Here is a 12661-nt window from a genome sequence, read left to right on the forward strand (position 1 = left end):
TTTTGTAAAAGTCAAAGGTTTTTCTGCACGGTTAGAAATGACAATTTCACAAGCCAGTGTTTTGGAAGTATTTAAAGCTTTGAAATACAAACAAACCCAGATTAAATCGGTTAAACCACATCAATTGGTATGCTGGTAATTATATGCTTCCCTTTATGATGGAGAGAATAAAGCTAGAATCATTCCCATTTTGAGTAACAGCCTTCAATAATATATTGTTTTAAAAACAATATGCTGTCTGTCTGTAGATGAGGCTATATGGCTTCACCTGGCATACAATGGCATCATAGTATTTTATTAAGCTGAATCTGCCATATTGCCAATATCTGGATATGCAAGGCTGTCTCTGGGCATACAGTGGACGTAGAAGCCGGACACATGAGCCTGCAATGGGCATTCCTAATGGTTTTGCGGATGGTTATTTCTAACAACTTTGAAACTTTAATGAGATGCCTTCAGGCTTGAACTACACTACCTATTCTCACATTGATCAATGATGTACTACATTGGCCTAGATAGCTAGTCTTCCAGAAATACTATTTGTGAAAAGTGAAAGCATGTTTACATATTCTGACATCTTGCTTCAAATAGTTTAAAACCATAACTACTTTCCCTTAATCTTTAGTCATCATGGCATTTCTTGAGCTGAAGTTAACGTGGCTGCAAAGTATGTGGGCATCATTTACAAAAGGTTTAGCGTGGCGCAAATTGACTTTGCACAGTACGAGTAGACTTTGCGCTGCGCTTAAAACCAATTACTGATTCACAGATCAGATTTGATGCTGGCTCTTCCCACTTAGCGTTGTGCCCAAGCACTTTGTGATAGAGGCATGTGAAGGGCCAGAGCAAAGAATAGAAAGGGGACAAAACATGTCAAATCCTCATTAAACATGGAAAATGAGGAAGAATATGGGCATGAGGAGGGTGGCACTGTGCAAACAACAAACACGCTCCATTAAGCGAAAAAAGTAAATCCTATTCAAAGACGCTATCGCGCAATTGTTTTCACTCCAAAGGAGAACGATCATTCCGCAATCTGAACGCCACTCATTACCTGTCAAAAAGCACAATGCACAATGAAAGCTGATGCATAAAAGTGCAATGCAACCCCAATGAACATATGATTAACACAATAAGTAATTCTGCATTGCTACACTGATATTACTACATGGAACGGGGAGGAGGATGAGGAGGAGTGCCAGAATATTCCATCCATGAACAACATTATTTGAGATGCCAGATGAGGACGTACATGGAAGATACCACTTCCCTCCCCATGTCATCCTAGAAATGGTCAGGAAGCAGGCGAATGACCGTATCACCCACCATGTGCTCGCAGGCACTACCACTCCTGGTCAAGTGTTGCCTCCATGATTGGCAAAGGCAATCTTGCAGACACTGATGTCACTTCCCACTGACAGGCCCAGGGTCTCCTGTCTCTCCTCCCACTGAGTCAACAGCCTTGAGTAACTCAAGGAGCTCCATGGCATTCAGGCTGCTCGGTGGCGTCCCCTTCACCATGTCCCTCAATATGCCCTCCACAACAGATTCAGCAGCATCATTGGAAAAGTTGACAAGCTTGCTGATGATGGTCTGCAACACACAGGGATTCTCAGTAGGCAAAGCAGACTGTGCTGCACTGGTGGATTGTTGTGCCTCATTCAGCCTTCTCCCCCTCCTCCGCTTCCTCCTCATCCACTGCATCCTCACCTGCACAAAGTCAGAAAACAATATTCAGAACCCCACCTGGATGGACATGTATGTGTCAATGCTAATGCATACAGACACAATAGGGCCAGCCATACATATTTCACACATTGACACTGGGCATTCTGTAATGTGAAAGGCACAGATAAGTAACTTTCATTTCTCAGTGCAATCATGTTGGTGCATATTAGGCCCTGAATAAAGCCACAGGTTGGAGGAGTAGGCAACCTTAGATACATACATACATGAATGTGAGTGGAAGGTCTAACAGTAGATAGATGGAGGTCAGTACTTCATTGCTATTGCTGAGCCCCTTCTATATTTCAACCATGCATGCTTGCAACATGTGGAAGTAGCAAGATTTCTCCTGCTGACCAAACCTGCATCGAGGCATTTGTTTAGCCAAAATACCTAGCACCCCCTTCGACACATTGGCCAAGGCCAGATTTGATGTTATCCACACTCACATGCATCTAAACTATGTTTGTGGAGAGTGCAACATGGACATGACCAGTGTGCACTTGCATGACAACTAAATAATGTACACTCCAAATGTGGAATGTACATCACTCAAACATCTTTTGACCAACCACAGCAACTTCTGCCTGGAACACACCCTCATGTGACTTCTCAATGACATTGTCACTCATGCATATCCACTGGCCACAAGGGCCAGTGAATAGATGACTCTGACATCGTCCACTGCTTGGTGTTTTTCCATATGAGTCAAAATGTACTATCCAGAAGCATGACACTATGAGTGTGTCCAATGACATGTGCCTTGCAGGCCATTGCCACATAAAGGTGTATTGGACTTGCTAAACAATTGTCTATACAGTAATGTGTGCTGCTAGATAACTGTCAACCACAAGCAGAGTTCAAGCATCCACCTTCAAGGATGTTCAACATATAATGAAAGTGACCAGGGATGCATTACTGTAGTCCTTATATATGGGTGAGAAGGGCCCTGACCAGCTGTGCCACAACATTTGATGGGATATCATGTGCAGATTAAATCATATAAAACATGCACACTTGGCAATCGCCTGATGAGGCTGCAAAGATACCGATGCATTCCATTGCAACCACCTGCTCAGTGCTGATGAGGCCACTTGTGACCTCTTCAAATGAAGTCAGCTCATCTACATGTGGTGATCAATGTCCAGTAGCCTGGGCTTAGGCCACATTGTTGCAGGGCTTCTACTTGGTCTGCCACATGAGGTCCCTCATCCTCTTGTGGACCTCTTTCACATTACGCCACTCCAAGCCACAGGAATCAATGTGATCTATGACCTCCTGCCACATCCTCCACTTCTGGGTCACAGAAATGGTGCTGCCAGCCCAAGGGCACAGCTCGATGTAATCAGGGAGTATTTTAGCTCCTCATCTGTAACGCACCTCTTCCTTGGTGGCCCTTTCACGTTGACATGTGCCTGTTTGTGGGGTGCCTCCTTTTCCTGCTCTGCAGGCTGGCCTCTGGTGGCCCTACTGGGCCCTGATGGTACAGGGCCACCTTTAGGCTCACCACTGAGTTCTGTCCTTGTCCTCTCCCTACCTCTGTGGAGCCCTCCCACTCATGGTGCTAGAGGCATTCACGGCAAGGTACCCACACATTTCAACCTGCTATTCTGTGCCTCTCCTGTTAGGCTCTGTGACCACCTCATCTGCCATATAAGGACTTCCACCACTCTAAACCACCACCACAGCTCTGAAGTATCTACAGTCAGGGCCCAGATTCACCCCACCAGCCTCGGGTGCACAATATCCGGAACATCAACCAGCACCCCCAAGGCGCGGCTGAGGGATATCAATTTATCAGCTGGAGAAATTGGCATCCTAGGTGAGCAGGTGCTGGCTAATTATGATACCCTCTTCATTTCAGAGAAGCATCTTGGAACATGTGGCTATCAGAAGATCTGGGTAGACAACACAGATGCCATCAATGTGGAGGGAGTGGCAGTCCATACAGTGGCCCACACGAAGAAGCACTAGAATGACCTCAGGATCCGGAGCCAGACAAAGGCAGCCTTAAAGCAGGTGCGTCTCTCGAGGTGCACCGGGCATGCTGCCATTATGTGTCATCCCTTCACCTCCGGATCCTGGAGAGGGTCAACCTAGCGATCCATGCCCAGGTCCTTGACCTGAAGGCACGAATCCAAGCTGCTGGTGAGTACTCACAGGTTAAACATTTCCACAGACTTTTGTATGTCATCCATGGATATGCATGACTTCAGCTAGTAAATGCTTTTTACGGCATGTGTGGTGCACTATACTTCACCGGCATGCTGGCTCTTGCTGGCGATGGAAGTATGAGATGGCACACATCTGGGAAGTGGACAGGTGTAGGTATGAGCACTGTCAGCTTTTGGGGACAAACATTAATTATGTGCATGCACTGTATGATGCTGACAGCAAGGCCTCAGACAGGAATGGTTGCCATATTGAGATGCTGTGGCCATTATGAGGCACATTCATGCAAGGTCCTCTATGGGTTATTCAATTGTGTATGATGATAGCATCATCTACATTCAGAAGCTGCGACTGACACATAGGTATGGATCTGTGGTCATGTCATTTTAGTGCATCTGACTATCCAAATCAACATTGCACCCTGAGAGGCCACTGAATGAGGGGGCATATATGGTATGTCATCATGACATATTTCTGTGTTGGGAGCAAGAGCATTGCTGCTTGACCCTCGGCAATAGTACATGTACGTGTAGTGGACTGTCAGGGGTGCATGTTGCTAGATGTGGTTTGATGTACATGTAGATAAGATGCTACAGACACATGTGGCCAGGTGGCCTTTCCATTGCATGGCTGCAGGATACATAGGAAGACAGGTGCTCCACAATGAACAGGGCCATGGGTGTCTTTGGTGTGCTGACTTAAGTTAGGGGGTTGGTGCGCAAATGAGTGGGGGTACTGGGTTGTTGGTGGACTGCTGCCTGAAGTTAGGGGTTTGGGGTGCAAATTAGTAGGGGTACTGGTGACGACGGTGGACTTGTGGGTTGCTTCCTTTAGTTAGGGGGTTAGGGTGCTCATTAGTAGGGGGACTGGGAAGAGTGTGCTGCCTTGAGTTAGGGTGTTGGGGTGAAGATTAGTGGGGCTACTGGGATGAAGGCTGACTTGTGGGTGCTGCCTTAATTTAGGTCGTTGGGGCACAGATTGGTGGAGGAACTGGGATATGGGAGGACTTGTGGGTGCTGCCTTGAGTTAGGGGTTGGGGCACAGATCAGTTGGGGTAAAAGGACGAGATATTATCGGTCACAGGAGAGTAGTGGAAGTGATGATTATTGCTGGAAAATTGATTATTTTTCCCATGGATACGGTGCAAAAGTTGTTCCACATCGCTATGTTCTGTTTGCCATGGGGGCGTCTTGTGGGCGTTCCGGGCGCTACTCGTTTTTCTTTGCGCTACAGTTTTCTGAATGCATTTAGTTCTGTGAATCAGCTCCCAGCGCTATACATTTTGTTCGCACAATGTTCTTGCTCGCGCCAACTACTCAGCCTGGACTTAGCACTTTCTTTGTAAATCAGGCCCTGTGACTATTAGGGCCAGAGACATTGCACTCTGCATAAAAACACTGTTCGGCAATTTGTCTGAATTGATGTGACCTTTCATACAAAAGAAAGAACAGCAAGATGTTCTGTAATCAATTATGATATTTAGCTGCGTAAAAGCCTTGTGCTGTTCTGCTGAAAAACGGGTGGCCTGGCGTATGCAGTGATTAAAATCAATGTAAAATAACCTTGGCATTTTCAGTGACACAAGGCATCAGTTATCCTACCATACCCGAGGCTGTTTTCTCCATTTAAAGTAGGGCATCGTTCCAAAGATTAAGACTGCCACGGCAATTAGCATCGGCAACTGAGCTGCTTTTAAAAAAAGATTTCTCTGGCTGACAACCATAAACAGAGTGATTTCCAAAATTCACACCCTCACATCCGGTAATTTGAGAACCTTCCATACCTTCTTGAGTGCAGAAAGTCTTTGTAAAATAGCCCCCCGTTATTGCATTTACTGGGCTATCGCCGTTGCTTTCAGGCATCATGCCCAGTCTGCGGAGAATACAACAGGGACTCGCTGCTTGTACATCATCAATCCACTTTTAATGTTGATGTGGACATATTATAAAACCACATGTTCTTTAAAAACAGCACGCCTGAACATGCACACAGCTGTGATATGAACATGGAATAAGCCTATCTCCTCCCCATGCCTGATTTAAATAGTGAGATCATGCCTTCCTGAGTGGCTAGGTCAGCCCCCCCCCCCCACCCCACTGCAAATTCCACTCAGTTGGGCAGATTCTCAAATGCTTGGACTGTTCATTCACTAATGTCTGCATGCTATCGCATGCATATGATGTATGCACATATAAGTTTGGTAACAGCATGTCGCAATGCTCAGGATATACTCTAAACAATCCATGCACGGGATTTTGCCTAATCATGTTCCTGTTCTGCACCTTATGGAATGGTGGTGTTAGTGTAGGCATAGCTCGACCTGCAGACAAACAGTTCATTCTAGGTAAATGGCTAGAAATAGTAAGCACACTGCATCAGTGATGACGTTCATGCAATGTTCTCTACTTGCCGCAGAATAACCTTTTGGGAAGTGTGCCGAAGTATGTGCTTGAATAGTAAATTAGCACCCGTGCGCCTCCCTTTGAAGACCCGATTTAAGGCATGGGAGTAAGATGAAGCAAATCCACGATTAATTTGACGAAGTAAAAATAGACATTAACCAGTACTGCCCAGATAGCACAACATTCTTCAAGAATTTAAAAAGATGGGTAAGCGAATGTTTTGTAATAGTAAATGTGTTGAACAAACGATGGAAGTACTACTGTTGCACACACTGGTCCTGGACAGGAAATCCATGGGGAAGATGATCGCTGACCACTGCCACACTATGGACAACTGGTTTATCAACGATTATGAAAAGCTTAAAACCCAAACTGAAAATCACATCCTCATTCAAAGGAAAGGTAACCAGTCACTGTTTAGAGAATGGTATTCACCACCCGCAAACTGAACTGCTGAATTTGCCATCAGATTTAGACCACACAGGTTTTCATAGCTGGGAGTTCCCTCATTTAAATGGCTTGGTTCTAAAATAAATGAGACAGGGCCTGCAGCCTTAGTGCATGCATGCATGCCTGTTAAAGAAAATGCACCCGAGGCACATTCCTGCCTCAAAGACAACAGCGTGTACATTACACACTTGTGTTAACAGGGGTTGTTGTTCGGCTCACTTGCATTGTTCTACCGCATACGCGTCAAACCAATGTATTTTTGTGATTGATATTTTGCTATGATTATATATGTTGGATCTTTCTTGCACGTGGACAGTGCACAGACAAATAGGCTCTGTGGTGGGGCATTGTGCCTTTGTGTTGAGCGATGGCATGTTTGAGAGGAAAGATATGCAGCTTTGTGGCTTTTTACCTTTCAGCCATCTGCATAAAATGTGAGTGTGTTAATGTTAATGTTAAAGGGTACGTGTACCGCGCACTATCACCGTCGGAATGGTACGTGGCGCTCTGGTGGATCTGAAAGGAGAGTGTGGAGTTGGAGTGGAGGGGATTAGTAGGGTATAGAGGGAATAGGTAGAGTGAGATTTGTGATGTTCTGTTGACAGCCTCAGTTCGGTTTGCACTGTTCGCTGAGCTTTGGTGCAATTTTTGGGTCGGTACAATGGGGGTCATTACGACCCGGGCGCAAAGGGATACCGGGCACCGGTAATGACACCAGTGTCAGTAATCCCTTTGTGCCCTATTCTGAGGTCCCTTTTCGGGTCCTTCCTTAACGCCTGGTTTTAGCAGGCGTTAAGGACGGGACCTGCAAAGGGACTTCAGAGCTAATAACGGTACTGTAATTTATGGTATCGTTATTAGAACCCTCCCCATTCCCATTGAGCCCTATGGGGGCTCAAATGGGAATGGGGATTGAGATTTTCAATGGGGACTTACCGGTCCTGCAAAGATTGGACTAGACCGGTAAGTCCCCATTGAACCAGGGCAGACACGGTACCGGTAATGCTGCTAGTCATGGCGCTAACAGCGCCATGACTAGCACCAACCTCGAAATGAGGCCCAATGTCTATGTGCTGTTGTGCATGACTATGGGCCTCATTACGAGGTAGGAGTAAAGGGAAAAACGATGCCGGTAAAGGATTACCGGCATCACTTACCGCTCCGCACCATTACGACTCGCCAACCCGCTATTAGCGACACCGTAAATAACGGGACCTCTAATAGCGGCATTGGCGCGGGCACGCGACCACACATGCCGGCAATAGCGGCATGGCATAAACAGGAGCTGAACACAAGTCAGGCGGACATGCAAATAACGGCCTACTGAAGGCCGTAAAGTACCTTACCGGCATGGAGTAAATACCGGCATTGTGAACCACCTGTAAACGGCCATGTGCAGTGTTCCAAACTGCCACAGGTGCACACAATCAGCACAGGTGGAGGCAATGTAGACTGGGCCAGCACAAAAGGAGCACACCACACCCATTCCCAGACCCAGTCACACACCAAAATGATACCAATGCTAGTAGCTATATTGGGGATGGAGGACATGATTGCAGAGGAACTCCAGCAACAACTACAACAACATCAGGCAGCACAGAGGAGACGCAGGAGCAGAAGGAGGGTGAGGCAGGCACAGCATGCACCACCAGTGCAGGCAGTTGTACCACACAGGCAGCCCCCAATCCCTCGAATCAGAGCCAGTCCATTCAGCCTAACCCCTGAGCAGATCCACACCCTGTACCGTCTGGACTGGGACACCATCACCACCATTGTGGACATGATACATAACGACATTGCCAGCCTCATAGACATCCGTACCACCATCCCCCCTCTACTGAAGGTGGTCTCTGTGCTCCACTTCCTGGCCACAGGCACCTACCAGCACACAGTAGGGCAGATGCATGGCATATCACAACCATACGCTGAACCAAGTGCTCGATGCCCTCCTGAAGCACACAGGTGACCACATATTCCTACCACGGACTGCCCAGGAGATCTCCAACACCAAAGTTGGCTTCCATTCACTGGCAGGCATTCCAGGGTGCATCGGTGCCATCGACTGCACCCATGTGGAATTGGTGGTCCCACATGCCATGGAGGTAGTGTACCGCAACCGTAAATTGTATCACTCCATCAACGTGCAAATGGTATATGACTCAAACAATACCATCACACATTGTTGTGCCTGATTTCCGGGATCAACCCATGATTCAGTGGTCATGTGGAACTCCACGATACCACGCTACATGGAGCGACACACAGGGCAACGATCCTGGCTACTCGGTGAGTTGCTTGTCATGCTCATGGCATTGTGATGTGAGGAGATGATTGGGACAAGAGATGCATACTCCACCTGGCTGAGAAGGGGGGGAGATGCATACTTCACCTGGCTGAGAAGGGGAGTAAGGAATACTTCACCTGGCTGAGAAGGGGGGGAGAGATGCATATTTCACCTGGTTGAGAAGGGGGGCGGGGGAGATGCATACTTCACCTTGCTGAGAGTAGCTGTGAGGATTGACCATGCTCATGCCCCAAAGCAGGCCAGACTGGACCTGACACCTAAATGCAAGATGTAAGCTGCACTACTATGAAAATGAGGCACTGCTGCAGCCATTCCACAGCCATCAACATGTACACTGCACATAATGAAACCGTAGCCTCTGCAACACAATGCAGCGACATGCTGTCAGTATGGCCAATGCACATGATCTATTTACATCAGCAAGAAGGATAGGTGTCCATAAGTACAAATGAGTCACATGAGGCCACAATACATGATCCCACTCCTACATCAACACAGAGGTCCAGCATAACAGCATGGCAACATCAGGCGTGAAAAGTGATATCATGTAGAGTCTGGCATCAACGGTGACAGGATAACAGCATACAATAAATTACACATCACCTAGAACATGGGAACAATCGGCGTGGGCACCACAGTGCATGAGTACTCATTAGGAATAGGACACCCCTGCGCCCACTAGATGATGGAACACACACCAGTCGATCAGATGGATACACACACTGTAGTTCCATTGAGTAGCTCTATTCATGCATGGATATGAGGATGCAAACAGGAAATAAATGCATGCTATTGTGTCATTGATACTGGTCCCATTTGATGTAATCACTTACACATTACCATTGTTGCACACATGCAGGTGATGCTGGCCATCCCTTGAAGAGGTGGCTCCTTACCCCTGTCCGGAACCCACAGAACAGGCACGAAGAGGACTACAATCGTGTGCATACACGTACCCGTGTGGTGATCGAGCAGACATTTGGCCTTTTGAACGCCCGGTTTCTCTGCTTCAGCAAGTCCAGTGGGGCACTCCTGTATGGGCATGAGAAGGTGGGCAAGATCATCATGGCATGTGTCATGCTACATATTATTTGCATCAAACGGAATGTGCCTCCTGACATTGAACTACAACCACCTGACGAGGGGGATGAGGAGTTAGGAGATGGGGCTGCACATCAGGGGGGTAGCGATTCACAGGAGGGACGTGCCGTGTGCCAGACTTTGATTAACCAATGTTTCTAACACACATTGATGCGGAGTGTGCCATGGATGTGGGACTCAGGGCACTGGGTGTGTCAGGGACATGGACACTGTACACTGTTCACCAATAAACCATACGTACATAATAAGCAATGTCCGGACATGTGAATTCTCATATCACAACAGGTGTATTGAACATATAGAAAATAGAATGTGCACAAGCCCTCCACCCCACACACCCTCTCCCCCCCCCTCCTCCCTCAACTACCTTACACACCCTCTACCCCCTCCCCCTCCCCCCTCAACTACCCCACACACCCTCTCCCCCATCCCCTCCTGCCTCAACTACCCCACAAACCCTCTCCCCCTCCCCCTCCCACCTCAACTACCCCACACATGGTGTGCACTTGCATGCACCATTAGTCTTCAGGAGTTCGGAATGGCAGGCTGCACCTACACCCCTTTTCCACTGCCAGCATCAGGTGGACCCCTGTCTGACCTGCGCACATTCTGCCCAGACCTACGCAGGGGGCTGGTCTGTCTGGAGCTGGCATTTGAGGAGGTGGCTGGTTGTTCAACCACCTGTGGGGGATGCAGGGCCTCCAAGGCTTCCACCATGCGGGTGAGGACCTGCCTCACTGCCGCCAATTCGCTGCATATGTGTTAGGGAGAATTCTCTGTTTAGGCTGAATTTCCTAACCTAGTGAGTCCCCCAGCAGCTTTGCTGGATTTCTGGAGTTTGTTTTTTTACATCCTACCAAGAGTGAGACTCTTTTTCTCCCACTCCTGGACATGAATGTGTGTAATTCCTTTGAATGTCAATGTGTTCTATGGGCTATGGGGTCTTTTACTCCATAGGGTCTCATATGTTTTGCTATGTGTGTTACACCGTACCCTACGTGCCGTACACTGGGGCGTCCTAGCGGACCTCCATCATAGACTCCATACCCGGGGACTGACTACTGTCTCCCTGGGCATGTAAAGTCACCATTGGCTTTACTAGACCTAAATTTAAACAGAACTAGTACAAACCATCCTATTGTGGACGTACTAGTAGGGGTAATTTGATTACTCCTAGGTCTGTTATTCGAGGGGGCACTGTCCCGTCCCCCCTCGTCGAGTTTTGGCTGGTGGCAGTGGAAACTACTTGTTATATTCGACCCCGAATATAACCCTATGGGATTCTTCCCATTGTTAGAGATTGATACTGTTTGTCGTTAATCTCTAACATACCACCAGTCTACTTATCTTAAATAAGTCTATCGGACGGTATTTTCTGCCAGAACTCGGTTTTTAAAATGGCGTCTGTGTTCGTCTCTGTGACTCCTAAACCAAAGTTCGAGCCCTTTGTTCCACTATTGGCAGGCTCTGTACAGAGACCCTTCAAAATGGTGCCATTCTGTCTGGGTTACCACAGGGGTGTGGGAGGGGGTTTAGGCACCCTGGACCGAGTTGCCTTGCCCACTCCGGTCGCACTCTGGTGTGATTGGCCCAAGTGGTGAGCCTCCCCGCTCACCACTTAGCATGTGTTGATTGACAGCTAGGCTGAATGAATGGGGGTTTTCTGCATAAAAGCAGGGCTTTTGGGACTGGATCTTCAGAAGTCGCCACAGGACCTAAGAATCTGACGAGGGTAAAGCTGAGCCGACCTGCAACGACGACACCTCTGGTGGAGCCCTGCTGAACCGACTCACCACTTCCCGATGACAGAGGAGATCTCCCTGCTGGAGAGTCTCTTCCCCTGACTGGTGGGAACAACCAGTCCCCTTTTGCTTTTTCTTCGCCTCAGAACGCAGTGGTCGAATGGCCCTTGCAGAGCACCTCGGCAACCGGATAGCCACTACCCCTGTACCGCGACCAAAAGGTGGTGCCTTGTGACGGAGCACTCCGCGGCTGGTCTCTTCCCTGGTGGTGCACCGGACTTCACTTTTCTTCGACGACGAGATCATCTCTACTCTTGGCAAAGACCCGACGTGCATCCACCACCAGGAACAACTGCCCACGCCGGAGCTGCCCTCCACAACAAGGTACCGTATCCGCCTGGCTTCCCTTTCGATCGGTTCGAGTGAGGTGTCTTAATCCTCTCCTTTCCGTTGGGTCTCCTCCAAGCTTTCTCACGTATTGTTCTGAACTGGTTCAATCTGCCGATAACAATTTGCTACAAAGACTCGAACGCATTTCCACTAGAGACTTTTGGGTCATATCGCCTTGCCTCTCTCCGAGTGGGCCTGGCCTCTGAACTTTATGATCTATTGTGGTTCTTGTCTTCTTGCCTTGCATTCTTCCCGTGAAGTATTGAACTGTGTTGATTTCGTAACCTGCTTATTTTTCTCTCCCGTCCTAACTAATATTAGAGTGTCATCTAGGTTGAGGCATACACCTCTGTCTTCAAATAAGTGGTGCCGGT

General features: G+C 47.9%; 1 protein-coding gene across 2 annotated transcripts in view; it reads right to left on the reverse strand.

The window, feature by feature from the left end:
• The window catches only part of TUB (TUB bipartite transcription factor), a 1920898-nt gene that overhangs the window by 953839 nt on the left and 954398 nt on the right, over positions 1–12661 (reverse strand). Inside the window, exon 1 of one of the 2 annotated variants that reach the window (XM_069623732.1) lies at positions 1327–1343. The exons of the other annotated variant lie outside the window; for it this stretch is intronic. The gene's annotated coding sequence lies outside the window, so the exon portion shown is untranslated. Of the gene's footprint in view, positions 1–1326; positions 1344–12661 lie in introns of those variants that run through there. 2 annotated transcript variants of the gene reach the window in all.

Source organism: Ambystoma mexicanum, chromosome 11, assembly GCF_040938575.1.
Source record: "Ambystoma mexicanum isolate Mex_15411 chromosome 11, UKY_AmexF1_1, whole genome shotgun sequence".
Classification (NCBI taxonomy): Eukaryota; Metazoa; Chordata; class Amphibia; order Caudata; family Ambystomatidae; genus Ambystoma; species Ambystoma mexicanum.